The following is a 17,932-nucleotide window of genomic DNA, read 5'->3' as shown; positions in this document are numbered from 1 at the left end:
TTGTTCTCCTCTCTGCCCCGTAGGAACAATGTAAATTCAAATGAAAGAAAATGTAGTGTTTTGAAATAACTCGATATATGTTGACTTGTAAGTGTCAAATATCGTTATTAGACCTGGTGAGAAGGATGAAAAAGACAGTGTTCTGTGCCACGCAGAAATGTGCTGTTTGTAACACAAGCTCACAGCAACGTTCCCACCCCAGCACGCTTCCTACTGCTTTTCCATATTGCTGCAAGTGATACTAGAGAGCTAGACAAAAAGAAACAGCTTTTAGTTTTTCAAAGCTGTATCTTCCCTTCTTTCATCTCATCTCTGCTTATCTCTTGCTGTTGTTCAGACCCCCTCTAGGATGAAGTTTAAAGAACAATATGGAAAAACAAAGGAAATAACAAGAGTGGTTGTTGTTTTTCTTAAAGCCTTTCTCAAGAGCCTGTGCTCTCAAATGCTTACCTTCAGGTTTTAATTTTGTTGTTTGTTTTTTCTTTAAACATATTCCACTCTGTCATAAACACTCCTCATGTAATTTCCAGTGTCAGGAAGGGAAACTTGGGGCTTGAATTAATTGTGTAAAGGTACAGTTACAAGGAGAAGCAGATGGCAGATAAAATGTTGGGTGAGATTTTCTGTCTGTCTAGCCATCCGTTCATTTATTGTTCGTTTCCATCTGTCTTTGCCTGGCTTCCAAGATTGCATTGTGTATTTCTCTAAGTGCTGTTAAGTGCCAGAGATTTGACAGAGTGCTACATTAGCTTACCTCAGCAAGAAGAAATAGTATTTGGTTATACTGAATTGGTTTTCCCTTCAGCATTTTGTTATAGGATTTTTAAATGTATGTGTTCATGTCTGCAAAAGGCTTTTATGTTAGGTTTATTGTGTAGCCCGTCTTAATTGGAGATACTTTACCTACACATGCTTCAGGATTTTTCTTTGCTTCAGTGCTCAAATCATATTTGCCTTGCAAGTTCTGAATCCTTATTCTCTTTTCAGCTGATTTGCCTACTTTTACTTGAAACAACAATAACAACAAACTTACTCAGCAAAATTATTTTAGGTTTTGTTAGCATGGGAAAGGGAAGGTTTCAGTAAGGTAGGTGTGACTGTATTCAGCATTTCAAGTGACTTTCCTGAATTCTCAGCAGATTTGATCCTTATAGTAGTTGTTGCTTTAGAAGGGACATAAATTTCCTGCCTTTTTCTCTCCAGATGGGACATGGGGGTGTAATGATACTCTAAACTGCAAAGGTCTGATTGAAAAGGACAGTTAAACTGTTGATAGTTTGTATACCTTGCTGATAGTTGTAAAGTTCTGTAGCCTCACAAACAGACTCTCAAAATCTGGCATTTCAAAACTCTTTTCATGTTTATTTCCAGAGATACAGTAGTATTTTACATGTAACATGAAAATCTATGTACGTGTGTATGTCAGAATGCAAAGTCTGTTGTGTGGATTATCAGCAGCTTCAGGTTACAGGACTGAAATGACCCAAAACAAAACCACTAAAATGTCACAGAATCCTGCTTAGAATAATGATAGAAATACCCAGTGAACTGAATGATGTGATGTTAACAATCCCAGGATGCAGAAAATGATATGAGTACTGTAAGTTAGATGGCCAGGACTAATGGCCAGGCACTGACGTCAGGACCTCTTAGGGAAAGGCCGTGGGAACTGACCCAGGTCAGATCTGCAACTGAGAGGGGATGTATGTTTTGAAGAAAAGATCAGGAGCTGGAGGTAAGGATACTTATCTTCAGGTCATCAGAGCAAGATGATAATTTTAAAGGCATTAAAATAAAAATTCTGACATCTTTGAACTACCTAGAGGTGGTTACTGCTTTGTTCTCAGTGTGGTTCTATTAACTGTTCATGCATTCATCCTTTCTCTGATTTCTTGTCCTGAAATAACAGTTGTGTGAATCAACTGAAAAATTCCACAAAGTTGCATAAGGTTTTAACAGATTCTCAGCCTTAGCAGGGAAAGAATCCTTTTTTCTTTGTGTGTTTCCAGGATACTTGTCCTCCGTCCTTCTCTTAAGAATAGGTGCCATGATTTCCTGAGTTAGGTCTATCTGTGAAATACTTAAACATTGCTGGGCACTTAACATCACTGTAGAATCAATTCAGCCATATGCAACATAACCCCATCAGGAACTGCTGTGCTATTATGGAAAAAAAAGAAAAAGAAAAAAAAAAAAAAAAGAAAAAAAAAAGATATGCAAGTCATTTCTCAAGTTTGACAAACATCTATTTTGTTGTCAGCTTAAATATATTACTACTTTTTTTCATTATTATTTTTCACTCACCTGAGAATACTTCTTTATGCAGTAGACTTCACTGAAAGCCATTTGGGTAAGAATTATAGGATTAAGAAATGTAGGATTAGAATCTCTTTTTATACAAAAATGTTTTTTCATCTCTAAGCAATTATTTTCTTGGACTACAGCTGGAAGTTCCCCAAAACTCTATGCTTGAGTTTCTGAAAGGAGTAATTCCATCATGATGATTCCCATATGTTTTGTAAAGAGAGAACTAGCTGTCTGTACTCCATTTGCTTGAAAAATATGCATTCAAAATTTTATCTATTTATAGTAGACATAGATACAACATGTATCTTAATGTCTTATAAATAAATGTTCTCTGTGTTTGCTGGCCATTTTCATGTTATAAGCCTTTCTGAGATACTCTTAAAAACTTAGCTGACATGTTTCCTGTCTTTTTATAACATTTCAGTGGTTTGGGACCTGAGTTCTAATACATTCCTAAATCTGATTTTGTTATGTTATTTTATTTTTGAAATTGCATGGTCACCTCAGTGCTGCTAAGATGTTCAGAGTGAAAAGAAACGAGAATTTTTTCTTCAGTCCTTGTTTTGCAAACGTGGCAACACCATAACATGAACTGTTCTCTACATACTCTCTTGGGAGATTCCTGGTTTGAAAAGTCTCCAGTCTGTATAAAAATACCACAACCAGTCCCTTTGCCGTATTCCGTTAGAGAATCTGAGGACATAGGAAAATTTTGTCTAATGTCTGCTGAACTCTTGACCACCTGCCTACAGGAGATGTCATGTTGGAAGCCACCCATTGTAGATTAGACTAATTCCTCTAACTTCCCTGACTATTCAGACACAGATCAAGTTACCGATTTCCCTAACATAGTCAATCACATTTGCAGAAAATGTTTTCATGTCATACTCCCACCAAGTTCTGCAATAACTAACTTCATCACCATTTTCCTTGGCACCTCTGTGCAGATGCAGAGATAACTGCAGTACCTAGATTGCTCTTGTGAGATCCCTAAGGGTAGTACTAATTCCTTAATGACTACCACAATTCATTCCAGTGCCTCATGCCATGTAGTGAGACACTGCTTGCATTTCGTGATGCCCTTTTCAGATAAATGAATGTTTCTATTCTGAGAAATACACTGGATTCTTAAGGGGATTGTGAAAGAGGAGGAGAACCATTGCAATGTCATGCAGGCTGTCTTTCCAACCTCACAGTATCTGGCAATAAATATTTGGATAGGAGAGAGATGAAGTTGTGAAATTGAATCATGATATCTCAACAGATGGTCATAAGCAGCCTAAATATGAGCTGAGTGCATTGTATGTTGTACAGGACTCTCAAAAGATTTACACAGTTATGTTTTACATCAGAATGAAACACCTTTGCTAATCTAGATCTGTACTGCATTAACTTTCAATGTTACACAGTACTTTCGTTGCACTATAAGGTAGATTATTGGTTCTTCTGAGCCAAGAAGCATGTAAAAAATGACAGAGAGGTATAGGCTTCTATCGAATTTATCAGAACAAGTTAATGAATTGTATGTGAAAAGGGAGGTTGGAAGTATAAATATGTTCTACATCCTTTCCATGACAGGCTATGGAATATTTATTATAAATGGAGACATAAAGCAGGAATAATCTTCCCCATGACCTCACTGTGACAAACTGGCTTCCTAATTCTTGCTGAGTGCTGATTATTACTTGGCTAGCACTCTGAGCTGAAGATGAAGCATGTGCTAAGTTGCAGGAATTCTTACAAGTAGGCTGAGCTATTTTCAGAAGGGCAGTTTTAAGGACACATTCATGTTTTTACTTGCAGGAGCAGTTTTTTTTCTTAAAGCGTACAAGTAGATCCACATGTGGAAAACCTCCAGGCAAACAATATGAATGCAATTGCTCATTTATACGTTGTATTTTGTGCCTGGTTCAATGGAGCAGGCTTGTGAAGTGTGAGGTGAGAGAGCTCGGTGACATGCTATGAAAGATTTTCTCCTTAAACACCTTTCTTCGAGGTGTATATCAAAGGAACAGGTGTAACATTAATAAACCTGCTTCAGTTTGTATCAACTTGAAGAGAATGCCACCAGGAGAGGTAGCTTGGAAGTAGATGGATATAACATGAAAGAGTAAAGTTGTGCCTTGCTGAGTTTTGTCACTTGCTGGAAAGTTTTGAATTATATTTCTGTACAGACCTGTCTCATAGAAGGAAGCAAGGATCCAGCTCCTTGCTGCAGTTTTGCCATGCACGTCTATGCAGTGCTTTCAGAAGGCTGGAGAAGAGCTACAGAGAAATCACAGAAAGAAATAAAAAATGCTGATGAGTACCATTAAATAAAAGAATTGTGCCATTCTTCATGCAAGGTTTCTACTATGTAAAAATCATTACGATTTGAATTCAGACAAAATGCCTTCTAGCTTGTACTTCGAAGGTGAGAATGACCTTAAGTAAGGACTCACCAGATATGACTGGCCATACCTAGGCCATGTGCTCTCCAGACCTGTAACTGTAGCTGAGCTAGTCTTTCTAGTGTGCTGAGAGCAGTGCAACAAAAACGTTGTACTGTTTAGGTTTAACCACAAGATTTTAATCTAGGTCAGTCCAGCCAAGCCTACCTAAGCAGTTTTCTTGTTGCTTCATCCTTTTACCATGCTGCAGGATTTGCTGTACCTATTCTAGAACCAACCTTTGATCATTTCCTCTTAAGCTTACACAGCCAGGAGTCCTTTGCAAGCTTGCTCTTCCCATGTTTTCAGAGCTTGATAATAGTATCCTCTTTGCAGTTTTGTTCCATAGACCACTTGATGCGTAGATACAGGGACAAGAGAAAAAAGTGAAAAGTTCTCAGGTCTTTCTGATGCAGAACAGCAAGAACAGCACACTGCTGGGGATGGTTGTTTTAGTATTTCTTTTAATAATGTCCATAAAGTATATAGAGGAAGGCTTGGTCATTCATTTCATAATAATCTAAACAGCTGTAACTTGCTTTTAAAGTTTTCCCATATGGCAGAAGAGTTTCTCTACAACTTATTCTACTATCTCACCATGCAGTCTGCTTCTATGATACAACACTTCTGTACTGAAATTAAGACCACTAGGGGAGATCAGTGGAGGGAAATGTCTCACAAGAAGAGTGTAAAACATCAAACAGAATGAGCAAACACCTCTTTTAACTTCTAGATGAGCTGTGGGAAGTTTTTGCTTGTATGAAGTCTCATGGACTGTCTGAATTTAAATCTCCTAAATCTGTGAAAACAGAGAGGGATTTTTTTATTTCTTTCAGACCCAATATATGAGAGAAAGCTCTGCAGAGTTTTTAAAGGAATGTTTCTGTAGTTACTGATCTGGGAAGCAATAAAAATCCACCAAACTGTCCTCTGCAAGGGAACTAATGGTTCTAGTTTTGCCAGCCTCCTTAGAGTGTTTTCCACAGGCTTTGGGGAATACCAAATTTCCATTTAAAGGGTAGTTCAGCACATGGAATGGTAGAATTTCTTTCTAAATTAAGAGACCCTGGAGAGGGTCTCTTTGTTCTGAATCATTAAGGGTTAAACCCATGACCAGGAAGATCTTCAGTCAAGTCCTACTATAATTTTCAAATCCAAGACAGGCAGATACAGCTTAATAGTGAATCATGAGAAGCTCATATTTTTCTAGGGGCTACAGGAAGTTTATCTGCTCATCACTGAACCAAAGATCCTCTCAGTTCCTATCTACGCTTTTCAGTTAATATGTCAGAGCAACAGTATTGAACAAATTGTCAAGGGAATGAACCTAAGTCCTAGGACAGAATTTCAGGCAGTGTTATGATTTGTAGGTTTGGAAGCCATTCACATTTTTGTTTCTACAGGCTTGAATTCTTTGATGTCTTATGGCTATTAATCAGTGACACAGGGTAATTCTGATTACAAGATTTTGTCAGAACAAAAAGTCACTTAAAAAAAAAAAGGTAACATCTCAATTGAGCTTCATGAGAGAGATGTTTCTCCATAGCAGATGTCATAAGCATGCAATACTCATCCAATTTGCAGGAACAGAGGTCAAGTACTTCCAGAAAGTGACCTCTAGACACGAAGGGAACACAGAGTCAAAGAAATGGTTCTAGGGAAATACAAGTATTCTGAAGGATTGCGTTTAGGATTCATCACTGAAAAGATATTAACTGTATAATATAGAAATTAGTTTGATACAGAAGAAAAACATAATTTTTACAGGCCTAACAGAAAAGAAATACCTTTTACACTTTTACAAGTGTTAAGAAGCATTAGTGGCTGTGTAGTCTGACAGTGATGAATTTTACTCACACTTCAGGTGAACTGTGTAAAAGCAGGAGTGTGTTATGCACGTAGATAGGAAACTCAGTAGAGTCACGGCTTCAGAGGTAAAGGAGGTAATTCGGGTTAGAGTACTTCTATAACTGTAACCACTAGTGTAATGCTGCCCTAATAAAACAGCAGGGAGCAGCTCTGTCTCTTTGCCTATGTGTATAAATACTCAGGATCAGGAAAGGAGAAATCACACAAGAATGGACTATGGAACTTTGTGAACTATGATAACTAATACCTATTGTACTGAAGCAGGTGAAATGATTGTATTGTTTTAAACACCTACTTAGAACAACAGGGATATTCAGATCATTCCAATTCTCCTGAAGTACAAATTTTGAAATGTGCTTATTTCACCTCTCAGCAATGTCACAGAAAACAGCCCCATGGCACTCATTTCCCCCTGGATACAAATGAAAACTGAGCCTTATGAAGGGAGATGATGGAAGTGTGACTTTGTCAGGATTTATTTTGGTGGTGGTGTGGTACCCACACTCACTCTGATGATTCCCTTCGGGGAGAGGTGAGGTGCTGTCTGGTGAGCTGCCATCAGGATTTAACCCACAGTGCCTGGTGAGGGAGCTGTATTCCAGTTGCTAAGCTGACGGCAGCTCTGGTTGTGTCTGTAGCAGAATGAAGGGGCTGGACGTCTATCTGGAGTAAATAAAAACTATTTCTCCTCCTCCACAGACTTTGCGTGGAACCTGTGTGCATAAGTTCAGCTTCTCCTACAGAGAAACAAGCCATCTGTGCAGGCTAGCGCATACCTCTTCCTGAGGTATTAAAAAAAAAGAAATTGTCAAATGGCACAAGCCCCACCTGTCTGGGGAGTTTCAGAACTGAAGCTCTGAGAGCTGGATGACAGTAAATTCCTAAGGAACGGGGGGAAATTGGGACAGAAAAACAGAAACCAGTGTGAAAGGGGAAAGAGAGACCCGGCCGGCAGCATACAATCTCAGCGTGACTGAACGTTCTGTAGTGAGCTGGGCCATGCGAGGGTAGCAAGAGTTTGAGTGAGACCTAATTAAAATCATCTGGCTCTCATGAGGGAGATGTCTTTCTCTTTGCAATTATTTTGTGTGTGTCGTGGATATTTAATTAGGCATGTAGAGCTGATGTTTCTGAGACAAATTCAAAGCATGCTATTTTTAGTATATTATTGTATTGTTGGGCTTATGGATTACAAACACTGCAAGTCTGTAAGAACAAAGAAACTGCATTCAAGGCTACAGCAATAATTTAGGACTGACACGATCTGCAACTTCGGCAGTTCTCTGTATCTGATTTTTGTGAGGCAGTAAATGTCTGAGTAGAAATTATACATCATCCCAAACAGATAATAATCAGCAGGGTTTAGTTATTTCTTCTTTGACCTAACCACCTTCACACAGTTATGTTATGGCTTTTTAATATTAGGCAAAACTTGGAGAATGGTAGTTTTGATAATATTTTCTACTAGTGTCTTAATGTCTTATTTCAGTGGATCTTTTTCTTTTCATTTTGTTTTCAATAGTTATAAAAAGAGACCGTTTGGGAGCTTTCTCCTTGCAAGTGGTCTTCACAGCAAAAAGTAATTTAGCAAGCAGCGGTTAATATGTAACCACTGGACTGATGATGTACAAACTCTGGCTGCTTCACTATAATTCCACACATTCTGCGTGTTTCTAACATGAGGATAAAATTGCATGTTGTGGCTCTGTGAACATCCAGAGCACTAACAGAGATATGAAGCCATAAGTATGTAACATTTTGGTGGTCTTCCTGGAAAAATTTTGCAAAGACAATCTCAGAAATCATACCTGAATGTTTTTCTGTGAACCATTATGTATTTTTTTTTCTTTTTCCATTTGTTTTGTTTGTTTGCTTTCCTTTTCTCTCATAGAGCTATAATTTAACACACACAAGCAGTAAATATAAGTGCTATTCTTCATATGAACTGGGGTCATAGGTTCTTTCATCTTACTTAAGAAATACTATTTTCACAACCATGTTTAAGTTTAGATTAGCAGAAACGTTGGAACACAGACCAGTGAGGCAGGCTTTCTGTGCGAACTCCCAGGTGCAATTCTAAGAATCTTTCCCTCTGGACTTTGACCCTTTTTATATTGTATGATATGAGGGTTTTCAATCAACAATAGTCTTTAGATTTAGAAATGGGTATATAAGAAAAAGGTGAGATTTAAAAAATACCCTCATATCTGTATACATATATGCACACATACTCGTTCCTAAACATTTCTGAAATTCAGTTAACCCTCAGACATCCTTTTTAATACTTGAACTCCCACCCAAAGATTTGTTTCTAGAATTGCTAGGTAATGAGGAATCTTATCTTACAGCTGTTTAGTAATTCAGCAGCCCTTCCTCTGCAACTGTGTTTACTATGAGAAAAACCTAAGAAGTTCACTGCTGATTTTAGCACTGTATTTGTAGTGTAACTCCAGTCTCAAACAGTTCGGTGAATTTTCTTCCAGCTCTTGATTCCTCACTGAGCTCACTAGGTGGCTGTCTAAGAACACATATATTCTTTTACTCACTGAAATATAGTTCTTTTGCTGCTGTGCCATTCTCTGAGTTCACTCTGGAGAGCACCCTCTCATCAGCCACAGGAGGTACCACTGCAAGGTCTGGGCTGAAAGAGCCTAACCCCACAGGTATCAGACATCGGATCTCTTTGACTAATCCACTCTCAGTCTCCAAAACCTGAAGAAGTCTGAAGTGCAGAATTAAGTATTTATATCAACTAAGTCCAAGCCTCAGTTGAACAACTTTCTTGCAATACCCGTTTTTGAAATTCTAGGTGATATATTCATAGAAGTTGGATGAAAACAGGGAATAAGGTAGAACATGCATAACTAAATCTAGTTTGTTCTTCCAGTAGGCTAGAGAAGTGAGGCAAAGCATCTTCCAGAAACTGGAAACTGTAGCTTGTGAGAGACTAAATTCAGAAAAACTATGTACTGTTCACTTAACATCCTTCATGTTTTAAAAGTCATAGAATCATCTAGGTTTGAAAAGACTTTCAAGATCGCCATGTCCAACCATTAACTTGACCTAATGAGTCCCACCACTAAATCATGTCCTTTAGTGCCACATCCTCATGTCTGTGCAATACCTGCAGGGATGAGGATCCCGCCACTTCCCTGGGCAGCCCATTCTAATGCCTAACCACCCTCTCCATGAAGAAATTCCTCCTGATATCCAATCTAAACTTCCCCTGGCACAACTTGAGAGTGTTTCCTTGTGTCCTGTTTTTTGTCACCTGTGTCCTTTTGGCTAGTTTGGGTCAGCTGTTCTGGGTCTGTCCCCTCCCAGTTCTTGCTGCACCCCCAGCCTGTCTGTTGGCAGGACAGAGTAAGAAGCTGAAACGTCCTTGGCTTGGTGTAAGCACTGCTCTGCAACAATTAAAACATCAGCATGTTATCAGCACTCTTCTCATCCTAAGCCAAAACATAGCACCCTACCAGCTACTAGGAAGAAAATTAACTCTGTCCTAACTGAAACCAGGACACCTGAGAAAAGAGACTGACACCTCCTTGCTATAACTTCCTTTCAGGAGCAAGAGGTCTCCCCTCAGCCTCCGCTGCTCCAGACTAAACATCCCCAGTTCCCTCAGCTGCTCCTCATCTGGTTTTCTTGTCCCTACACCAGCTTCATTGCTCTTCTCTGCACACACTCAAGCAACTCACTGTCATTGCACTGAGGGGCCCAAAGCTGAACACAGTACTTGAGGTGTGGTCTCACCACTGCTGAGTAGAGGGGGATGGTCCCTCCCCTAGCCCCACTGGCCACACTACTTCTGATACAGGCTAGGATGCCACCGGACTTCTTGGCCACCTGGACATACTTCTGGCTCACGTTCAGCCAGCTGCCAACCAGCATCGTCAGGTCCTTTTCTGCTGGGCAGCTTTCCAGCAGCTCTTCCCCCACCGTGTACGGCTGCATCAGGTATTCCCTTATTACCAGATGTCCTTACTACCAGATGTGGTTTGAGTTTGACTTGTACACACTGATTTTATATGGTCATGAATCCTTTAACTTATGGGAAATTACTTCTGATTGAGATGAAAATTGGACCCCAAGGCTCAGGCTGAGCTGAACTTTGGGCATGTATCTCAGTTTTCCAGTGCTTTTCATTGGAAACCCTGACTTAGGAAGGAAAGTATGCATGGATCTCTCTCTAGTCCATGTGTCATCCTGTTGTCTTCAGTACTGCAGAATATAAAGCAGGGAATGAGACCACACAGGAATACATCTCTCTAGAGCACCCCTGAATCTTACTTACATGGTTTGTGTTACTCAGTACTGCTCCAGAAAGATGAGGTGGGGAATAGGCAGTATCTTGTCTCTTTGCCTTAGTGTAATTGCAGCAAAGCTGAATCAGCACATGGCTGGGAATGATGTTAATTGCTTATGCATGGGAAGGATGGGAGAATAGTAGGGAACATAAATGTTATCTGTACTTGATCAGTTTTTTCCCATCTATGTGTTTTCAACAGGATACTTACATTCCATACAATAATAATTTTTCTTTTAGTGTAACCTTGTTGAAAATCTTAGATTTACCTGACACTTTAACAATATTCAGTTGGAAACACTGAAACAAGATACTTCAGGCTGGGGGCTGGGTCAGCTTCATATCTTCCAGAAAATCTTAGACTGTGAAATAGTTTGTTTCCTGTCATCAGAACACAAAACGCTGATGTACAGCTCTCCAGTGCCTTCTGGGAGCTGTAATTCGCTTGTTCTCTGCCCAGCTCTGGTATTTTTTGGCACCTTGCAAATACATGATACCTTTTCCACATGAAGATAAATGCATAGTTTTAAGCCTTCATTTGCCATAAATCTTAATTTGCATATTGCAAGTTTAGCTGAAATAATAACAAATTGCAGAAGTGTTTTTGCTTGGCTATCAGGAGAGTATGAAAGCTAGCATTCTTGGCTCAGTATCTGCAGGATTAATCTGAAACGCTAAAACATGATACTGGAGCTGATCAAACCGTGCAAGCTACACCTGAGGGGAATTTTTCTCATGGAATTCATAAAAATGTCCTTATTTTCTCTTGATTAGATTTGACTGTTAAGGTTTAAATAGAAAGCAGCAACTTGTACATAGACAGCAGTGGGAGCTTTACAGTTCCAAAGCCATAACTTGTAATCAGCATAGTTCCCTGTCAAAGTGGATTACCCCAAGACACTTCACAACCAGCTCCGCTCCCCCACCCCCCCCATGGCTTCAGGGGGAGAGCTTTGGAACAGGAGGAGAGAAGCAGAGAAAAAGGGGATGCAATTGTCCGAGAGAGACAGAGCTACGTGCCAAAATGTCTGAAGGTTTCAGGACTGTATGAATCTCACATTATTGGTACTTTATTTTTTAATCAACCACTGTTATTGAAAAGACAAATTCACTGTTTGTCTCCCTCTTGTATGTAGTTAGTACACTACAGTAACACAGTTTGGAAACTGAGGTGTAAACTCTGCTTTCAAAGAGTCCTTTGGTAGCTGCTGGCTGGGATCCATCCAGTGGGCTTGAGGTTCAGAAGGTTAATGAGAAGATCAGGGAAGAGCATTTACAAGAGCCAGCATCAAGAATAACCCAGTTCTTGAAGTACTCTGTCCCTGTGCAAAGTATAATTATGTCATCTAGGAAGCTGGGGAACTGCTTTCTTTACTTTGGTTATTTCCTGAATAAGGACAGATAGCATTTATGATTTATTTATTTATTAACCTTAATTAACTTGCTTGAACAAAATAAGAGCTAGATTAACAGCCCCGAAGATCTATACCAGATATATTGTATATAGGTAGATAAGAACAGTTCAGGTGGCAGAAAAAGAGAGTATCAGTATATCCATGCAATATCTCATCTCTGCCTGTTGTCAGTCAGAAGATAGGTTCCCATCCATTTTATATTTCTAAGTTATGCTGCAAGATGAAAAAATCATTCTTGGCCCATGATGAAGACCAGCAGAACCACTGAATTATGGCTCTAAACAAACACAATTTGATGCAAATACTTTGCAGCAAACACAAGCCCCTTCAACCTTGCCCTTACTGATTACAATAGGTCAAAGCTCAGAAGCTGTGTAATCTCAGACTTTAATTTATAGCTCTGGCATCAACCCTCACCTGTTACATAACCAGTTCTGTGAACTTCTGGCTTCTTAACTAGCCCAGATGAAGTTTTTTCACCACCACACACAACTGATCTACAGCACTGCACTGCAGCATGGACACAGACTCTCTGATTTAGCTCTACATTACAAACAGCAATACAACTGGTGAAACTGATCAGGATTCTCAAAATAAGTAAGCTCTAGTGTAGAATCAGGGTGCAAAGGAATAAATAAATGGCTGATGAATGTCCCAAATGTTAAATGTGTCTTAGTTATGTGTTTTGTATCAGCTACCTGAGAGTTGCACTGGTATGCTCTTGGATCAGTATGGCTAATACAAAGTAGGGCTAGTCCAGCTTGAGGTTAATCGACTGTTTATGACACACAGAGCAAGCTGTATACTTACCTGAACAAGACACTTACAAGTTCAGGATTTTCATTACGTGTTCCATTGCGGTTGGAAAAAAAAAAAAAAAAAGGGGGGGGGGGGGCTGGTCAGAACTGACCACAAGACACAACAAGAATTTGAGTTCAGAACATGTAATATGGTAGATGTATATCATAGTTGCCCATATACCATCTTAAGGTCTCACTGAATAGTTGAATGTTTTTAAAATTAGATATTACAGTTTGTTCATAAGCAATTTTGGTTTTGCAACTAGTATTTTAGTAGTGGACACCAAAAACCTCAAAATTAAATTGTGGTAAATGATACAGTTTGAAGAAGTATATCCTATATTTAATTGGGGAGGGCTGTGTTTACAGCCTGTTATTGTCTGTTGGTTGACTTTTCCCCGCACACCAGCAAAGACAGTAATGAGTAAGTCATGGTAGTTCTGGGCAATTTAGCATTTGCAATGGATCTTTACAAAGTCTGAGCTGATGAACTTTCTGCTGACAGGCAATATCTGTGTCTAGAAATGAAATGTTCTGATCCTATTAAAATATTACCTATCAGTGGAGAGTGCTGTACAGTTACATTTTTGAAAGTCTGACTTCTTTTAGTGGACTTGGAAGTAGAGTATCCTCCGAAGGGTGAAATTAGGATTCGCATATTGAATTTTCTCATTTAACTCCCATGGATAAACAGTGACATATCCTTAACACAGTGAATAATCTAGAAGCACTTTCCTTTTTGCAGGGTTTGTCTGTTTGGAGAAAAAAAAAATAAATCTGTGAGATGATCTGTTTGGATGTTAAAAATACAACACAGAAAATGATCTCAATGAAAAATTGTTTTTCAACTGTCAAAAGCCCCCAGAAATGAAAGCTGTAAAGCATTTTGTTTAGTTGCTTAGAAAAAATCTTTTTTGGTGATGCATTTTGGGAAGAAGTGAGCCCCAATTATTTCTTACTTGTTCAACAGTTGCACTGAATGTACAATGTGGAAATGTGAATTCTAGTGCTCTGGGGAAGGCATTGCACCAGAATGGCTTTTCCTGTGAAACTGGTCACAGCTGCATTCAGGGAAAGCATTAATGGGATTTTCTATCATCTCTCTTCATGGAATGAAAATTTATCCCTTTCTGTGCTCAGGTGCCTCCCTCTACATAGGACGCACAAGGATCCTGGGTGCCATTACAGGTTGCTGAGGTGAGGAGTCACGATGGTTTCAACACATTATTACACTAGAAGCACTATGAAAGTTGGTCAGAAACATTATACATAGGATTAACTATTTTGTATGAGAACAACTCTTGAATCCTGCAGATATCCTGAATATCTTCAACTATAATCTAAGCAGAGCTAGTAAATCACAGAATCACAGAATCACAGAATTTTCTAGGTTGGAAGAGACCTCAAGGTCATCGAGTCCAACCTCCAACCTAACGCTAACAGCCCTCCACTAAACCATATCCCTAAGCTCTACATCTAAACGTCTTTTGAAGACTTCCAAGGATGGTGACTCCACCACTTCCCTGGGCAGCCTGTTCCAGTGCCTCACAACCCTTTCAGTGAAGAAGTTCTTCCTAACATCTAGCCTAAAACTCCCCTGGCTCAACTTAAACCCATTGCCCCTCGTCCTGTCACCAGGCACGTGGGAGAACAGGCCAACCCCCACCTCGCTACAGCCTCCCTTGAGGTACCTAAAAAGAGCGATAAGGTCGCCCCTGAGCCTCCTCTTCTCCAGGCTGAACAAGCCCAGCTCCCTCAGCCGCTCCTCGTAGGACTTGTTCTCCAGGCCCCTCACCAGCTTCGTCGCCCTTCTCTGCACCCGCTCAAGCACCTCGATGTCCTTCTTGTAGCGAGGGGCCCAAAACTGAACACAGTACTCGAGGTGCGGCCTCACCAGAGCTGAGTACAGGGGGACGATCACCTCCCTAGCCCTGCTGGTCACGCTGTTCCTAATACAAGCCAGGATGCCGTTGGCCTTCTTGGCCACCTGAGCACACTGCTGGCTCATATTCAGCCGACTATCCACCATCACTCCCAGGTCCTTCTCTGCCTGGCAGCTTTCCAACCATTCCTCTCCCAGCCTGTAGCTCTGCTTGGGGTTATTGCGCCCCAGGTGCAGGACCCGGCACTTGGCCTTGTTAAACTTCATGCAGTTGACCTCAGCCCATCGGTCCAGCCTATCCAGATCCTCCTGCAGAGCTTTCCTACCCTCAAGCAGATCGACACACGCACCTAACTTGGTGTCATCTGCGAACTTACTGAGGGTGCACTCGATGCCCTCGTCCAGATCATCGATGAAGATCCATAATTTCCACAGAAGCACAAGAATATGAGCAGGGGACCCCTGCTTTGGAGACAATGCCTTCAGTTTCTCCTATTAGACAGGCCTGATTTTGGTATTTTGATGTTATAAGAAGGAGAAGATCCCAAAGAGGGAGTTGTGTATGCTTTTCTCTGAATCCTGTTTGCTTTCCATAGGTAAGATTTTCATGAGTAAATATTGCTATTATAAACCCTTTTATATACTTTTTGAATGATCATTTGTGGCAGCTCTTCTATGCTGTTATGAGAGGATTAGTGAACATTATCACAACAGAACATAATAAACTAACATTTGGCAGCCCAAGTCACCTACAAGTCATTGAGGGTTTATCTTAAATCACAGTAGGTACACAGTACTGTGTTAAGGATTAAATGTGTGGTGACAATGGCTTGATTTAATGTTTAGAAAGTAAGTCCAGAAGTTAGAGTTAACTAAAGGTTCTGCCTTCATTGGCAGAATCTAGAAATTGCATCAGATTCTGTTTATGGGTAAATACTTACTGCTGAACAGAAAGTACATAAAATAGATACTAGTTTGAAGTATAGGTGTTAGAATAGATTTTCCTTCTTTCAGAGAGCATGAGGAAAATTGTAAAATTGTCTTTGATGTTGAAATATTAGATTTTGAATTCAGAAATTCAGGTTCCATTTCTAGTTCTGCTTGTCTGGGACATTCAGACAGTTTGTCCTCCAGTATCACTCATGGAAAACGAGCAGGCAGATACTCCTAACCCTGCCTGGCGCGTTGACTGCTAAAAGGCAAGCTCTTTGCCCAGAGTGTGCTTCTGGTTGCCTCCATCCAGGGCAGAGACAATGACTTTCCGCGGGCAATGCAGTATAAATGCTATCAACAGCAACCGACATTTGTACCATTTGCAGTGCAAGCCTAGTACCATTTGCAGTGCAATCTGTCTGTTACAGCCTGCTCTCATGGGAAGCAAGTGCTATTTGTAACCCGCCACATGAACAACTTATACAAGAAGAAACATGTACATGGAAGAACCAATTCCCAACCTTGACCTGGATTCCTTCTAAAGAGAAGGAGATGGAGGATAGCTGTGCTAGTGGTGCACAACGTGCAGATAGCAGAAAGGAAGGTCAGCCTGATTTGGCTGATGTTTGTATGAGACTGGTGAGGTAAGAATTCAGGGTATTTTTTACCAGCTGCATCTCCTTATTCCAGAACTCTTTTTGATGGAAAGATTTACTGCCTTGCCAAAACCTCACATCTCTGTAGTCCCTGATAACTGCCAGGGTAACAGTTTGAATAATTCGTATTTCTTGGTTTCGTCTCATGATAGTCACTATCTTGGTTAGGACTCAACATTGAGCACACCTCATTTTTGATTCATTCCACTGTATCCCAGCTTCCCTACTAACTTTTCCCTCTACGTTCCTCTCAGGCCTTAGCAATGCTTAGCATTTCCTTTCAAAACAGTCAAGACAGACTTCCTCAACATTTTGCTCTTTCAGATCTTATCTGCGTGGTGTTTCCTTTGAAATGTTCTGCAATGTCCAGACAGACAATGAACCCACGAGCAGCGCTTCAGATCACAATGATCCCATTATTAATGCTTTCTTTTCCTATTGTTTCTTGTTGTATACTTGGGACAGTAAGCCTTTCATGGTGTGTATACAGTGTTGTACACAATGGAACCCCGGCGACTCAGGACTGGACATCTATTACAATAGAAATAATAATGTTAATGTATTTTATGGATACATTTGAATAGGATTTGATGAAAAAATAAAGGAAATATGGGATATGGATCATGTTACCATAAAACCACATGCAGCAAAATGTTCATCTGTCTCCAGCATTTCATGTCTTCTGGGCATCCAGGGTAGTTGACTTTGATTTACACAATCAAGCCATTCATTAAATATCTGTTTGAGTTTTAGGCAGATGCATCCTTTACCTGAGTGATGAAATCTGACTACAGGAAACAGAGTTATTCCTTTGTGAAAAGACCCCATTCTGCTTTATAAAGTCAGCCTTGCAGCAATATATTTCTAGAAAACTGCCAAGCTTTGTATACCAAATATCGTTATAAGGGCTTAGCAATATAACAGTTGTGGACTTGGGGTTGATCCAACCACACAATAGCACATCTTTATGCAATACTTCCTCTTTCAACATCCATCTCCAGCACTGTAATTCACTAACAACCGTCAGTTAATTTTAATTCCAAAATTCTAGACCAGAATACAAAGCAGTTTCGAGTCTGAAGTCTTGTGTGGACATATTAATTATTTAAATCACTAGTCCAAATCATGTTCAAAAGAGCACTTGCTGGGAATCCTTCAGGAGCAGACTGATCTATTGTTTATTAGTGCCTACTAGATTGTAGTGTAAACCAGAAGTATGCTCAGTATTTCTTACCAACAGTACTCTATGAAGCTTACTGTTGTCAGAGACTTGTGTGGTGGTGAATGAATGGACAAGTTACAAATATACGTTAGAGAGTATATGTAAAATGATGG

This window comes from Aythya ferina (genome assembly GCF_964211825.1).
Source record: "Aythya ferina genome assembly, chromosome: 12".
Lineage (NCBI taxonomy): Eukaryota > Metazoa > Chordata > Aves > Anseriformes > Anatidae > Aythya > Aythya ferina.
The sequence above is the reverse complement of the archived record's forward strand: the minus strand, read 5'-3'. Positions refer to the sequence as shown.